This window comes from Oncorhynchus gorbuscha, linkage group LG11 (genome assembly GCF_021184085.1).
Source record: "Oncorhynchus gorbuscha isolate QuinsamMale2020 ecotype Even-year linkage group LG11, OgorEven_v1.0, whole genome shotgun sequence".
Classification (NCBI taxonomy): domain Eukaryota; kingdom Metazoa; phylum Chordata; class Actinopteri; order Salmoniformes; family Salmonidae; genus Oncorhynchus; species Oncorhynchus gorbuscha.
This window is the reverse complement of record NC_060183.1, coordinates 60,366,797-60,380,720: the sequence shown is the minus strand read 5'-3', so window position 1 is coordinate 60,380,720 and position 13,924 is coordinate 60,366,797.

Below are 13,924 nucleotides of genomic sequence, written 5' to 3'. Positions count from 1 at the left end.
TCTCAATGGGATCAAGGTCTGGGGAGTTTCCTGGCCATGGACCTAAAATATCAATGTTTTATTCCCCTAGCCACTTAGTTATCACTTTTGCCTTTTGGCAAGGTGCTCCATCATGCTGGAAAAAGGCATTGTTGGTCACCAAACTGTTCCTGGATGGTGGGGAGAAGTTGCTGTCGGAGGATGTGTTGGTACCATTCTTTATTCATGGCTGTGTTCTTAGGCAAAATTGTGAGTGAGCCCACTCCCTTAGCTGAGAAGCAACCCCACACATGAATGGTGTCAGGATGCTTTACGGTTGGCATGACACATGATTGATGGTAGCGTTCACCTTGTCTTCTCTGGACAAACTTTTTTCCGGATCCCCCAAACAATCGGAAAGGGGATTCATCAGAGAAAATGACTTTACCCCAGTCCTCAGCAGTCCAATCCCTGTACCTTTTGTAGAATATCAGTCTGTCCCTGATGTTTTTCCTGGAGAGAATTGGCTTCTTTGCTGCCCTTCTTGACACCAGGCCATCCTCCAAAGGTCTTTGCCTCACTGTGCGTGTAGATGGACCTGCCTGCTGCCACTCCTGAGCAAGCTCTGTACTGGTGGTGCCCCGATCCCGCAGCTGAATCAACTTCAGGAGATGGTCCTGGTGCTTGCTGGACTTTCTTGGGCGCCCTGAAGCCTTCTTCACAACAATTGAACTGCTCTTCTTGAAGATCCGATAAATGGTTGATTTAGGTGCAATCTTACTGGCAGCAATATCCTTGCCTGTGAAGCCCTTTTTGTGCAAAGCAATGATGACGACACGTGTTTCCTTGCCGGTAACCATGGTTGACAGAGAAAGAACAATGATTCCAAACACCACCCTCCTTTTGAAGCTTCTAGTCTGTTATTCAAACTCAATCAGCATGACAGAGTGATCTCCAGCCTTGTTAACGAGAGAATCACTGACTTGATGTCAGCTGGTCCTTTTGTGGCAGGGCTAAAATGCAGTGGAAATGTTTTTGGGGGATTCAGTTCATTTGCATGGCAAAGAGGGACTTTGCAATAAATTGCAATTCATCTGATCACTCTTCATAACATTCTGGAGTTTATGCAAATTGCCATCATACAAACTGAGGCAGCAGACCTTGTGAAAATTAATATTTGTGTCATTCTCAAAAGTTTTGGCCACGACAGTACTTGCATTCTAAATAGTAGTTATTTTTTTAGTAGGCATGTTTTTTAAATAGTAAAGGCAGTTAACCCACTTTTCCCCGTGCACTGAAGACGTGGATGTCTTTAAGGCAGCCCCCCACACCTCTCTGATTCAGAAGACACATTTAAGTTGAATACATTCAACTGGACAACTGACTAGGTATCCCCCTTTCCCTTTTAGATACACTACATGACCAAAAGTAGGTGAACACCTGCTCGCTCATCGAACATCTCATTCCAAAGTAATGGGCAATAATATGGAGTTGGTTCCCCTTTGTTGCTATAACAGCCTCCACTCTTATGGGAAGGCTTTCCACTAGGTGTTGGAACATTGCTGTAGGGACTTGCTTCCATTCCGCCACAACAGCATTAGTGAGATCGGGCACTGATGTTGTGCCATTAGGCCTGGCTTGCAGTTGGTGTTCCAATTCATCCCAAAGGTGTTCGATGTAATTGAGGTCAGGGCTCTGTGCAGGCTAGTCAAGTTCTTCCACACCAATCTCGACAAACCATTTATGTATGAACCTTGCTTTGTGCACGGGGACATTGTTATGCTGAAACAGGGAAGGGCCTTCCCCACACTTGTTGGAAGCACATAATTATCTAGAATGTCATTGTATGCTGTAGCATTAAGATTTCCCTTCACTGGAACTAATGGGCCTAACCCTGAACAGACCATTATTCCTCCTCCAAGCGTGATCACTCAAGAGAACGCGTTTCCACTTCTCCAGAGTCCAATGGCGGTGAGCTTTACACCACTCCAGCCGACACTTGGCATTGTGATCTTAGGCTTGTGTGTGAGGCTGCTTGGCCATTGAAACCCATTTCATGAAGCTCCCGACTAACAGTTATTGTGCTGACATTGCTTCCAGAGGCCCAATATTGTTTGTACCATGTTTGTGCTGCTGCCATGTTGTGTTGCTACCATGATGTTGTCATGTGTTGTTACCATGCTGTGTTTTTATGTGTTTCTGCCATGCTATGTTGTTGTCTTAGGTCTCTCTTTATGTAGTGTTGTCTCTCTTGTAGTGATGGGTGTTTTGTCTTATATTTTGTGAAGAATGCCGTCATTGTAAAGAAGAATTTGTTCTTAACTGACTTGCCAAGTTAAATTATTATACTTTTAAAAAAAAATACAAGTTTGGAACCAAGGACGGATGATTTTTACACACTACGTGCTTCAGCGGTCCCGTTCTTTGAGTTTGTGGGGCCTACGTTTCCACTTCACAGTAACAACACTTACAGTTGACCAGGGCAGCTCTAGCAGCTCTAGCAGGGCATACATTTGACAAACTGACAGGCATCCTATGACGGTGCCACATTGAAAGTCACTGAGCTCCTCGGTAAGGCCATTCTACTGCCAATATTTGTCTATGGAGATTGCATGGCTGTGTACTCGGTCAGCAAAAGGTGTGGGGTAAATAGCCAAATCCACTCATTTGAAGGGGTGTACACACACACACACACACACACACACACACACACACACACACACACACACACACACACACACACACACACACACACACACACACACACACACACACACACACACACACACACACACACACACACTACCAGTCAAAAGTTTGGACACACCTACCCATTCCAGGGTTTTTCTATACATATACATATATCTAAATGTGTTTATTGGGTTTCTACATTTGAAAACAAGGATGGCCCAACTTGGGCCATCATGGAGTTAGTTAAGCCTTCCAACTTCTCCGGACTCGCTCCTGTGCTCCCCAATGCCCATGAACCTTGGCACCCATGTTTTGAACCCCATTACTAAGAACTCCTTAAATTCTGGTCCCAATTCCGAAGTCACTTTAGCCTTAAACAAGCAAGTGGCTTCTCTCCATTAACATCTAATCATCTATTCCCAGCATCACAGGTTGACACGGCATTCCAGTTCTGGCATAGGAACAGTCTGGTGTTTTTTGTCACCTATTTGTTGACAACACATTTGTCTCGCTCGTTTGTCTCGGACTCTGAGGGTTGACCATAATATTCCCAATACCCACTTTTGTTAGGTACCTGCAAACTCGCAGCTTAGCTAAAACACATTTCCCTTCATTTCCACTCGAGCCTACTAAGTGTCCAGTCGATAGGTGCTTAGATCTTAACCCATATCTGAAGGGTACAATCTCCAGATTATATGACATAATACAGAACATTAATCCACCTTCCTTGACAAATACAAAATCTACATGGGAGCAAGACATGGGTGGTGAGCTACCCGATGATATATGGCAACACAGTATTGAGCGTATCCACACATCATTTTGCATAAGGCATGGATGGGCTCATTCAGTTGAAGGTTTTGCACCGTCTCCATTACGCAAATAACAGACTGGCAAAAATATGTCTAAATGTTGATAGGTGTGTTTGAGATGCCACCAGTCTAGTGCCTGTGGGACACATGTTTTGGTCATGCCAATCTTTCAGTGGCCTCTGGGACCCCATTTCTGAGGCATTCTCACATATGTGTAATACAACTGTTAGCCCCAACTCAGTCACTGCCATTTTTGGGGTACTTCCCCTTGACCCGAATGCTGCCACACATCAGGCAAATGCAAAAGCTGCTAGCTCGCCACCTTGTCCTCTTCCACTGGAAGTCTGCAAAGCCTCCCTCCTTTATGCAGTGGGTTAAGGAGGTGATGTCATCTTTGCCTCTGGAGAAGGTTATGTTCATTGGTCCCGATTAATATAATACGTGGAGAGCCTGTTTTTTGCTTAGTGTAACTTGCATAGTTTGGTAAGCAGTCATGTCTGTTCTAGTAGCTGTTTGTGCTGATAATAATTTTTATTGAGCTTTTTTCCTATTGTTTTGTTTCTATTACTGTTTGTTTCTGTTTTTCTTTCCTATTTAACTTACTTTTATATATGCCATGGTGGGTGGGTGGTTTGGAGGAGGGAGGGAGGGAGGGAGGGAGGGAGGGAGGAGGGAGGGGAGGGAGGGAGGGAGGGAGGGAGGGAGGGAGGGAGGGAGGGAGGGAGAAAATAACTGCCGTTCTAACAGTAGTTGACCGTTAATTCAATACTTAACAGTTTTTATCCCCAAGCCATAAAACTCCTGAACAGGTAACCAAATGGTTACCCAGACTATTTGCATTGTGTGCAAATAAAACCAACTTCTATTTTAGCGCCACTCGCGTGCAGATTGAATAACATGTATGTGTAATTTTTTTTGGCAATACTCACACATGCGACAGGGGCAGCATGTAAGGGCTGTTTCCAAGAACTCTGTGTTGCTTCTTATTACTTAATTATTATCCAGCACCCTGACCATCCATTCAAAAATGTAAAGCACACACGTATTATGAATATTTTTTTATTTTATTTTATGTAATAGTCTTATTTTATTTTTTATTTTTATTGGCCTCAGCTGAATGTAATTGGGGACCCCTGCTGTACTATAACATTCATACAAGCACATTTGTGGCAACAGTGCCCTCTCCTGGATTTATTTTTTACTACATCCAACAGCCTTTCTTACACATCGTAGTTCATTGAGTGCATGGTAGAAGACCTCAGACACTGACCATGCAGAGGGTGACAGCATTGTCAAATCCATTCAGCTCCTGAGGGGGAGAGTTGGGGCCAATATTTTATAAAGGTTTTGGACTCTCTACTGGATCAGTAGTCAATAAAACCACAATGGAATGCGGTCCAGTCTGGTGTTGGGAGAAGACACAGTATTGACAAGGATCTCTCCCATACAGCACTATACAGACCTTCAACAATGGGCTGTAGAGCTAGCTAGTTCACTCTGGCCTACTGATCTAAGGTCAGTCCACTGCACAGAAGGACAGGTCAGAGATTATCTATGACCCATGATAACCCTCTGGATGAGTTGTTCCAATATGTTTTGTCCTATGTTTCTACTTTTCAGTTATATTTATAACCAACCAAGGTTTTTATCCAAGACCCATGTCTTAAGCCATGACCCAAAAGGAATTGAGCCTGGAACCAACTAGTGAACATCACACATTGACGTAAATGATCATGTCAATATTATTACAAAAGGTGGTTCCGCCAATGGCAGCCTCACTTACTGCAGGCTAGGACAAACTGATCAGCATGATTCAAAAGGAAAACACGAAGCTGCCCTCAGATCAGCCATTGTTTGAGTCTGATCTCATAGTTATAGACATGTTCTGGATGACTAATTCACAGTAGCAATCCTCCACACTGGAACTGTCTGGACTTATTGCACTTGAGTAATGATAGTCACAGTCTGATCTGCTCTCCTCCCACTCCCTGGCCTTAGGTCAGGTTTGTGTGTGTGTGTTATGCAGGTGAATGAGGACCCAAAAGCGACTTAACAGAAACAGAGTTTATTCCAGTCTTAACAGAAAACGACTAATCCTGAATTCTTTCACAGGTAATGTCCAAACAGGAATAACAGAAATCCTCTAGTCTGTAGAGCGGAACAACAGGAGAAGCGGCCACAGACTGCAGGTCGCTTCAGGTAGGCGCAGGCCGTAGCTGATAGAGACACCTGCTTACTCGCAGCATCTGATGAAGGCAAAAACACGACGGAACAAGAACACAGCACAGCAAACATCAAACAAGGATCCGACAAGGACAGAAGTGGAAACAGAGGGAGAAATAGGGACTCTAATCAGAGGGCAAAATAGGGGACAGGTGTGAAAGAGTAAACGAGGTAGTTAGGAGAATGAGGAACAGCTGGGAGCAGGAACGAAACGATAGAGAGAGAGGGATAGAGAGAGAGGGATAGAGAGAGAGGGAAAGAAACCTAATAAGACCAGCAGGGGGAAACGAATAGAAGAGAAAGCACAGGGACAAGACATGACAATATATGACAAAACATGACAGTATCCCCCCACTCACCGATCGCCTCCTGGCGCACTCGAGGAGGAACCCTGGCGGCAACGGAGGAAATCATTGATCAACGAACAGTCCAGCACGTCCCGAGAAAGAACCCAACTCCTCTCCTCAGGACCGAAACGGGAAACGATGAAGAGGGAATCTAGTGCAATTACTATTATAAAAATGAGACACGGGTAGAGAACTGTAAGAGTTAGAGCAATCAGGACCAAACAGGCCAGGAGAGTAACAACTAGGGACAGACTGAGACACAGCAAGGCTAAGACCAGGAACAGGAGAGAGGCGGTGGCTGTGGACAGACTGAGACACAGCAAGTGCAGGAGCAGGACCAGGAGAGATGCAGTGGCAGGGGACAGACGGAGACACAGCAAGGGCAGGAGAGATGCGGTGGCTGGGGACAGACTGAGACCCAGCAAGGCCAGGAGCAGAAGCAGGAAGAAAGTTACCGGACTTAGTCTGCGCGCAGTCCGAACAAGCAGCCACGAAACGGCGCGTGTCACGCTCCTGAGTAGGCCACCAAAAACGCTGGCGAATAGAAGCAAGCGTACCCCGAACGCCGGGGTGGCCAGCTAACTGGGCAGAGTGAGCCCACTGAAGAACGGCCAGACGAGTAGAAACGGGAACGAAAAGAAGGTTCCTAGGACAAGCGCGCGGTGAGTGTGAGTGAGTGCTTGCTTTACCTGTCTCTCAATTCCCCAGACATTCAACCCGACAACACGCCCCTCAGGGAGAATTCCCTCGGGGTCGGTAGAGGCTACAGAAGAACTGAAGAGACGGGATAAAGCATCAGGCTTGGTGTTCTTAGTGCCCGGACGATAAGAAATAACGAACTCGAAATGAGCGAAATACAGCGCCCAACGAGCCTGACGCGCATTAAGTCGTTTGGCAGAACGGATGTACTCAAGGTTCTTATGGTCAGTCCAAACGACAAAAGGAACGGTCGCCCCCTCCAACCACTGTCGCCATTCGCCTAGGGCTAAACGGATGGCGAGCAGTACGCGGTTAGCCACATCATAGTTACGTTCCGACGGCGACAGGCGATGAGAAAAATACGCGCAAGGGTGGACCTTATCGTCAGTATGGGAGCGCTGGGACAGAATGGCTCCCACGCCCACCTCTGACGCGTTTACCTCGACAATGAACTGTTTAGTGATGTCAGGTGTAACAAGGATAGGAGCGGATGTTAAACGCTTCTTGAGGAGATCAGTACAACAATCATACGACCGGTGAGGAGGAAGGGAGGTGGCTCTGGACCGACTGAAGACCGTGTGCAGATCATGATATTCCTCCAGATCATGATATTCCTCCGGCAATCCTGTCAAATCACCAGGCTCCTCCTGTGAAGAGGGGGCAGAAGAAACAGGAGGAAAAGCAGACATTAAACATTTCACATGACAAGAAACGTTCCAGGAAAGGATAGAATTACTAGACCAATCAAAAGAAGGATTATGACACACTAGCCAGGGATGACCCAAAACAACAGGTGTAAAAGGTGAACGAAAAATCAAAAAAGAAATGGTCTCGCTATGGTTACCAGATACTGTGAGGGTTAAAGGTAGTGTTTCACATAATATACTGGGGAGAGGACTACCATCCAAGGCGAACATGGCCGTGGGCTCCCCTAACTGTCTGAGAGGAATGTCATGTTCCCGAGCCCAGGCTTCGTCCATAAAACAGCCCTCCGCCCCAGAGTCTATTAATGCACTGCAAGAAGCTGCCGAACCGGTCCAGCGTAGATGGACCGGCAAGGTAGTACAGGAACTTGACGGAGAGGACAGAGTAGTAGCGTTTATCAGTAGCCCTCTGCTTACTGATGAGCTCTGGCCTTTAACTGGACATGAAATGACAAAATGACCAGCGGAACCGCAATAGAGACAGAGGCGGTTGGTGATTCTCCGTTCCCTCTCCTTAGTCGAGATGCGAATACCCCCCAGCTGCATGGGCTCAACACCTGAGTCAGTGGGGAAAGATGGTAGTGTCGGGGAGAGGGGGGACACAGTTAACGCGAGCTCTCTTCCATGAGCTCGGTGACGAAGATCTACCCGTCGTTCTATGCGAATAGCGAGTTCAATCAAAGAATCCACGCTGGATGGAACCTCCCGGGAGAGAATCTCATCCTTAACCTTAGCGTGGAGTCCCTCCAGAAAACGAGCGAGCAACGCCTGCTCGTTCCAGTTACTGGAGGCAGCAAGAGTGCGAAACTCTATAGAGTAATCCGTTATGGATCGATTACCTTGACATAGGGAAGACAGGGACCAGGAAGCTTCTTTCCCAAAAACAGAATGATCAAAAACCCGTATCATCTCCTCCTTAAAGTTCTGATACTGGTTAGTACACTCAGCCCTTGCCTCCCAGATAGCCGTGCCCCACTCCCGAGCCCGTCCAGTGAGGAGAGATAGAACGATCAAAAACCCGTATCATCTCCTCCTTAAAGTTCTGATACTGGTTAGTACACTCAGCCCTTGCCTCCCAGATAGCCGTGCCCCACTCCCGAGCCCGTCCAGTGAGGAGAGATATGACGTAGGCGATACGAGCAATACCCCTGCAGTACGTGTGGGGCTGGAGAGAGAACACTATATCACACTGGGTAAGGAACGAGCGACATTCAGTGGGCTCTCCAGAGTAGCACGGTGGGTTATTAATTCTGGGCTCCGGAGACCCGGAAGCCCAGGAGGTAACCGGTGGATCGAGGCGGAGATTGTGAATCTCCTCCGAGAGGCCGGAGACTTGGGCGGCCAGGGTCTCAACGGCATGTCGAGCAGCAGACAATTCCTGTTCGTGTCTGCCTAGCATCGCTCCCTGGAACTCGACAGCAGAGTAGAGAGAATCCGTAGTCGCTGGGTCCATTCTTGGTCGGATCCTTCTGTTATGCAGGTGAATGAGGACCCAAAAGCGACTTAACAGAAACAGAGTTTATTCCAGTCTTAACAGAAAACGACTAATCCTGAATTCTTTCACACGTAATGTCCAAACAGGAATAACAGAAATCCTCTAGTCTGTAGAGGGGAACAACAGGAGAAGCGGCCACAGACTGCAGGTCGCTTCGGGTAGGCGCAGGCCGTAGCGGATAGAGACACCTGCTCACTCGCAGCATCTGATGAAGGCAAAAACACGACGGAACAAGAACACAGCACAGCAAACATCAAACAAGGATCCGACAAGGACAGAAGCGGAAACAGAGGGAGAAATAGGGACTCTAATCAGAGGGCAAAATAGGGGACAGGTGTGAAAGAGTAAACGAGGTAGTTAGGAGAATGAGGAACAGCTGGGAGCAGGAACGAAACGATAGAGAGAGAGAGGGATAGAGAGAGAGGGATAGAGAGAGAGGGAAAGAAACCTAATAAGACCAGCAGGGGGAAACGAATAGAAGAGAAAGCACAGGGACAAGACATGACAATATATGACAAAACATGACAGTGTGTGTCTGTCTCCCTTCTATCCCTCCTCTTTCCCTTCCTTCTTTCTTAAATTCACCTCCAGATGATCTTGTAATGTCTGCTTCCAGCTCACACTCTCTAACACCTACATCCCCTGAACGGAGCTCACTCTCCAGATCCCAATCACCTGAATTCTAATCACCCGTTCACACACCTGTATGTCACTATCACACACTATTTAGTTTAGTTCTTTGCACCACATCACTGTGAGGTATTGTTTGTTTTGTGACACATGTCTTTCGGAGCGCTGGTTTCCCGTGATTTATGGAATGGAAGCAAGTCCCAGCAGCAATGTTCCAACATCTAGTAGAAAGCCTTCCCAGAAGAGTGGAGGCTGTTAAAGCAGCAAAGGGGGAACCAACTCCATATTAATGCCCATGGTTTTGGAATGCGATGTTCAGGTGTCCACATACTTTTGGTATTGTAGTGTACTTTACAATGGCCTTTATTATGGGATCCTTTTTACCATTTAGAGTGAACAGCCTCAACAGCACTAAACAAACTGTACTCACACGTATAAATAGTTTTCTAATACAAACTTTATTTTGACTGGCGATTTTCTGCATTTATCAAATCTCCCATCAGGAGCATGATTTCAGGTGTGTCCATGTAAACAGGTCTATTGAGGAAATCGTTCTTCTTGCAAAGTATGTAAATATTTTAAATGATATTTTTTGGCTGTGAAGGATAGCTACATCCATCTGGAGTAGTCCCCGATACACATTTGCAACGCATTACACAGTATAATTATGCATTAATTTGTTTTTTTTACAATGCAATATAGAACCCTGGACTACATAAATTAAGGTTGGGTATGACAAATAAATTGGGTATGACAAATAAAATGGGTATGACAAATAAATTGGGTATGATAAATAAATTGTGTATGATAAATACATTGGGTATGATAAATAAATTGTGTATGATAAATAAATTGTGTATGATAAATACATTGGGTATGATAAACGTTGGCGATATGGAACTTTGGACTAGATGGACTTACAATCAGGTTTTGATTTAGGGGAAAGGAGAAGATTGGTCGGGCTGACCTTTTTTCTTTTTGATTGTTTAGTTAATATGCATATTGCACAGTAGTACATTAGAAATACCACGTTTTATTTTTTTATATGATATGGCCTAATTGTAGAGGCCGGGTATATTATGACTTAAAAACTGTTATATAGTGTGCCCCTTATTCTCATATGTGAATCGGAACGATTAGCTTCTAAGATAAAACTTAATAAATATGAATAGATATAATGTAGGGCTTGGAAGGCCTGTACATTTCTAAAGTAATTGGTGTCATTATCCTTTAACATTTTAAAAATGTTCCTAAACACACCGGGAAAAATGGCAGGGTTGTTGTCTCTATTAGTGGCAAGCTGGTTAACACTGGGATAACTGATTAAAGTTAACGGTAGAACCAACACAATAACTGGCTTATTGAAGCACTTCCCTAAGCGAGAGGTATATTATATATTTAAGCGGTGTGACAAATATGCTTTGGCTGGGACTGTTATGATGCATGACACAACTCGGAGTGACTGGATGCAGGCCGTGGCTATGGTGTGTTGGCAATATACAGTGGCAGAGCCCCACCTGCTTTGAGACACATTTTTTGGTACCAAAAAATATATATACACTACCGTTCGAAAGTTTGGGGTCAGTTAGAAAAGTCCTTGTTTTTGAAAGAAAAGCATTAAAATAACATCAAATTGATCAGAAATACAGTGTAGACATTGTTAATGTTGTAAATGACTATTGTAGCTGGAAACAGCTGATTTTTTAATGGAATATCTACATAGGCGTACAGAGGCCCATTATCAGCAACCATCACTCCTGTGTTCCAATGGCACGTTGTGTTAGCTAATCCAAGTTTATCATTTTAAAAGGTTAATTGATCATTAGAAAAAACCCTTTTGCTATTATGTTTGCACAGCTGAAAACTGTTGTCCTGATTAAAGAAGCAAGAAAACTGGCCTATCGACTAGTTGAGTATCTGGAGCATCAGCATTTCTGGGTTCGATTACAGGCTCAAAATGGCCAGAAACAAAGAACTTTCTTCTGAAACTCATCAGTATATTCTTGTTCTAAGAAATGAAGACTATTCCGGGCGAGGAACTACCAAGAAACTGAAGATCTCGTACAATGCTGTGTACTACTCCCTTCACAGAACAGCGCAAACTGTCTCTAACCAGAATAGAAAGAGGACTGGGAGGCCCTGAGCAAGAGTACAAGTACATTAGTATCTAGTTTGAGAAGCAGACGCCTCACAAATCCTCAACTGGCAGGTTCATTAAATAGTACCCGCAAAACACTCGTCTCAATATGTCAACAGTGAAGAGGCGACTCCGGGATGCTGGCATTCTAGGCAGAGTTGCAAAAAAAAAGCCATATCTCAGACTGGCCAATAAAAATAAAAGATTAAAATGAGCAAAAGAACACAGACACTGGACAGAGATATATGCAAATCCTGCTAGAACGAACCAGTAGGATCTCACGAGCTCGTGCTTGGCTCTCCTCCTTGCTTGTTCTGCCCGCCATGACTAATTTGTTCCCATTGAAAACAACTATGGTCTATCATGGGTTAGTTATACAAATCATTGCGTCTGCTTCTTCTTCTTTGTGTGGTTTTCTGGCAGACACAGCGCTTTGTTGTGTATTGCTGCTTTTCACAGGTCAGAATGTGAATTGCACATTGTTCACAAAAAAGGAAAAAGGGAATCTAACCCTACAGACCATAGCCTATAAGCCACTATCCCCAACAAACCCACCACCCCCTTCCCACTACTTTGTCCCTAACAGATCCTACACGAGGCAAACCCCTTCTCTCAAAGCTCTGACACCCAAAAACATATCTGCTGCTGCTACCACCAAATCAATCTTCTGGGATTCCCGTTCCATCTGTGTGGTACAATTCATGACCACAGCACTAAATAAAGAAATCCTACCTGACTAAAATATCATCATCTCTGGCTCTCTCTTCAGGCCTAAGCCTGCTCACTGTGGGGCTCCCAGTCGATTCATTCACACTTGGGCTATCCTTTACTCTCTTCACCGCCTCAGCACAGGAAACGTTCTGCCCCCATTCGAACTATGGCAATCTCAATCTGTCTCTCTCACACAGTCCTTTCTCTATCCCAACTTTACACTCCCTCTGACTGCTCTCCTGCACATTTCTCAGATCATGGGATCTCCCTTCTACAAAATACTGCAACATGTCTGAATCCTTGGCACCCAAAGCACAGTAGCGGGTTCGGAACATAGTCGCTTAAAAGTTCAGTGCAGTCAAAATGCTGTTTTCCTGTATTTTGTATCATACTCTACGACAGCTGATGAAACTAACACTGTAAAAGTGTGAAAACATTAGGCTAAAACTCCCCGATCACACTTGTAGGGGATGGCGTCATGGTGGTGTTGGCTAGCAAAGCTCATGCGTAGAAACACGTCATCGGGTCTATTGGTCGTCTCGCGCTGAACTACACATGTGCAGGTCGTCAAATCAAAGGTACTCCTTCTATATAAAGTTGTTTTTGACTAAAAATCTAACGTGTCACTTTCACGATGTTGGAGTAATAACATGTTCAACTACTTAAGACATTGGCTCGAATCTACAGTACCAGTCAAAAGTTTGGACACATCTACTCATTCAAGGGTTTTTCTTTATTTTTACTATTTTCTACATTGTAGAGTAATAGTGCAGAAACCAAAACTATGAAATAGCACATAATGAATAATGTAGTAACCAAAAGTGTCCAATTTAAAATATATATATTTTAGATTTTAGATTCTTCAAATTAGCCACCCTTTGCCTTGATGAGAGCTTTGCACACTCTTGACATTCTCTCAACCAGCTTCACCTGGAAGGCTTTTCTAACAGTCTTTAAGGAGTTTCCACAAGTTAAGTTAAGTAATTAGGCGTCAAGATAGATAACACGAGTAAAATAAAGTTCAGAGTAGCACCCACAAACTATGAGTGTAAAAGTGTTTGTGTTGTGTCGGTATGCGTGTGTGTGTTGTGTGCATGTAGTGTTTTAATGTGTGATGGATTTGTGTGGGATTGAAAGTGTAGTGTGTGTGAGTGAGTGTATGGTGTGTATATAAAGTATAGTGAGTGTGCGCAGTGTCAGTGCAGGATAGAGTCAGTGCAGATAGTTTGGGTGCCCCTAATTGACTATTTAGAAGATTTACGGCTTGGGGGTAGAAGCTGTCTTGGAGCTTATTGGTTTGAGAGCTGATGCTCCAGTACCTTTTGCCAGATGGTAGCAGAGTGAACAGTCTATGGCTTTGTCAATTTTTCAAACCTTCCTCTGACACTGCCTATTTAACTATTTTTAGTTAAATAAAGGTTAAACTGGGCTGTCCTTACCACCGTTTGTAGCGCTTTGCGGTCAAGGGAGGTGCAATTGCCATACCAAGTGGTGATGCAGCCAGTCAAGATGCTCTC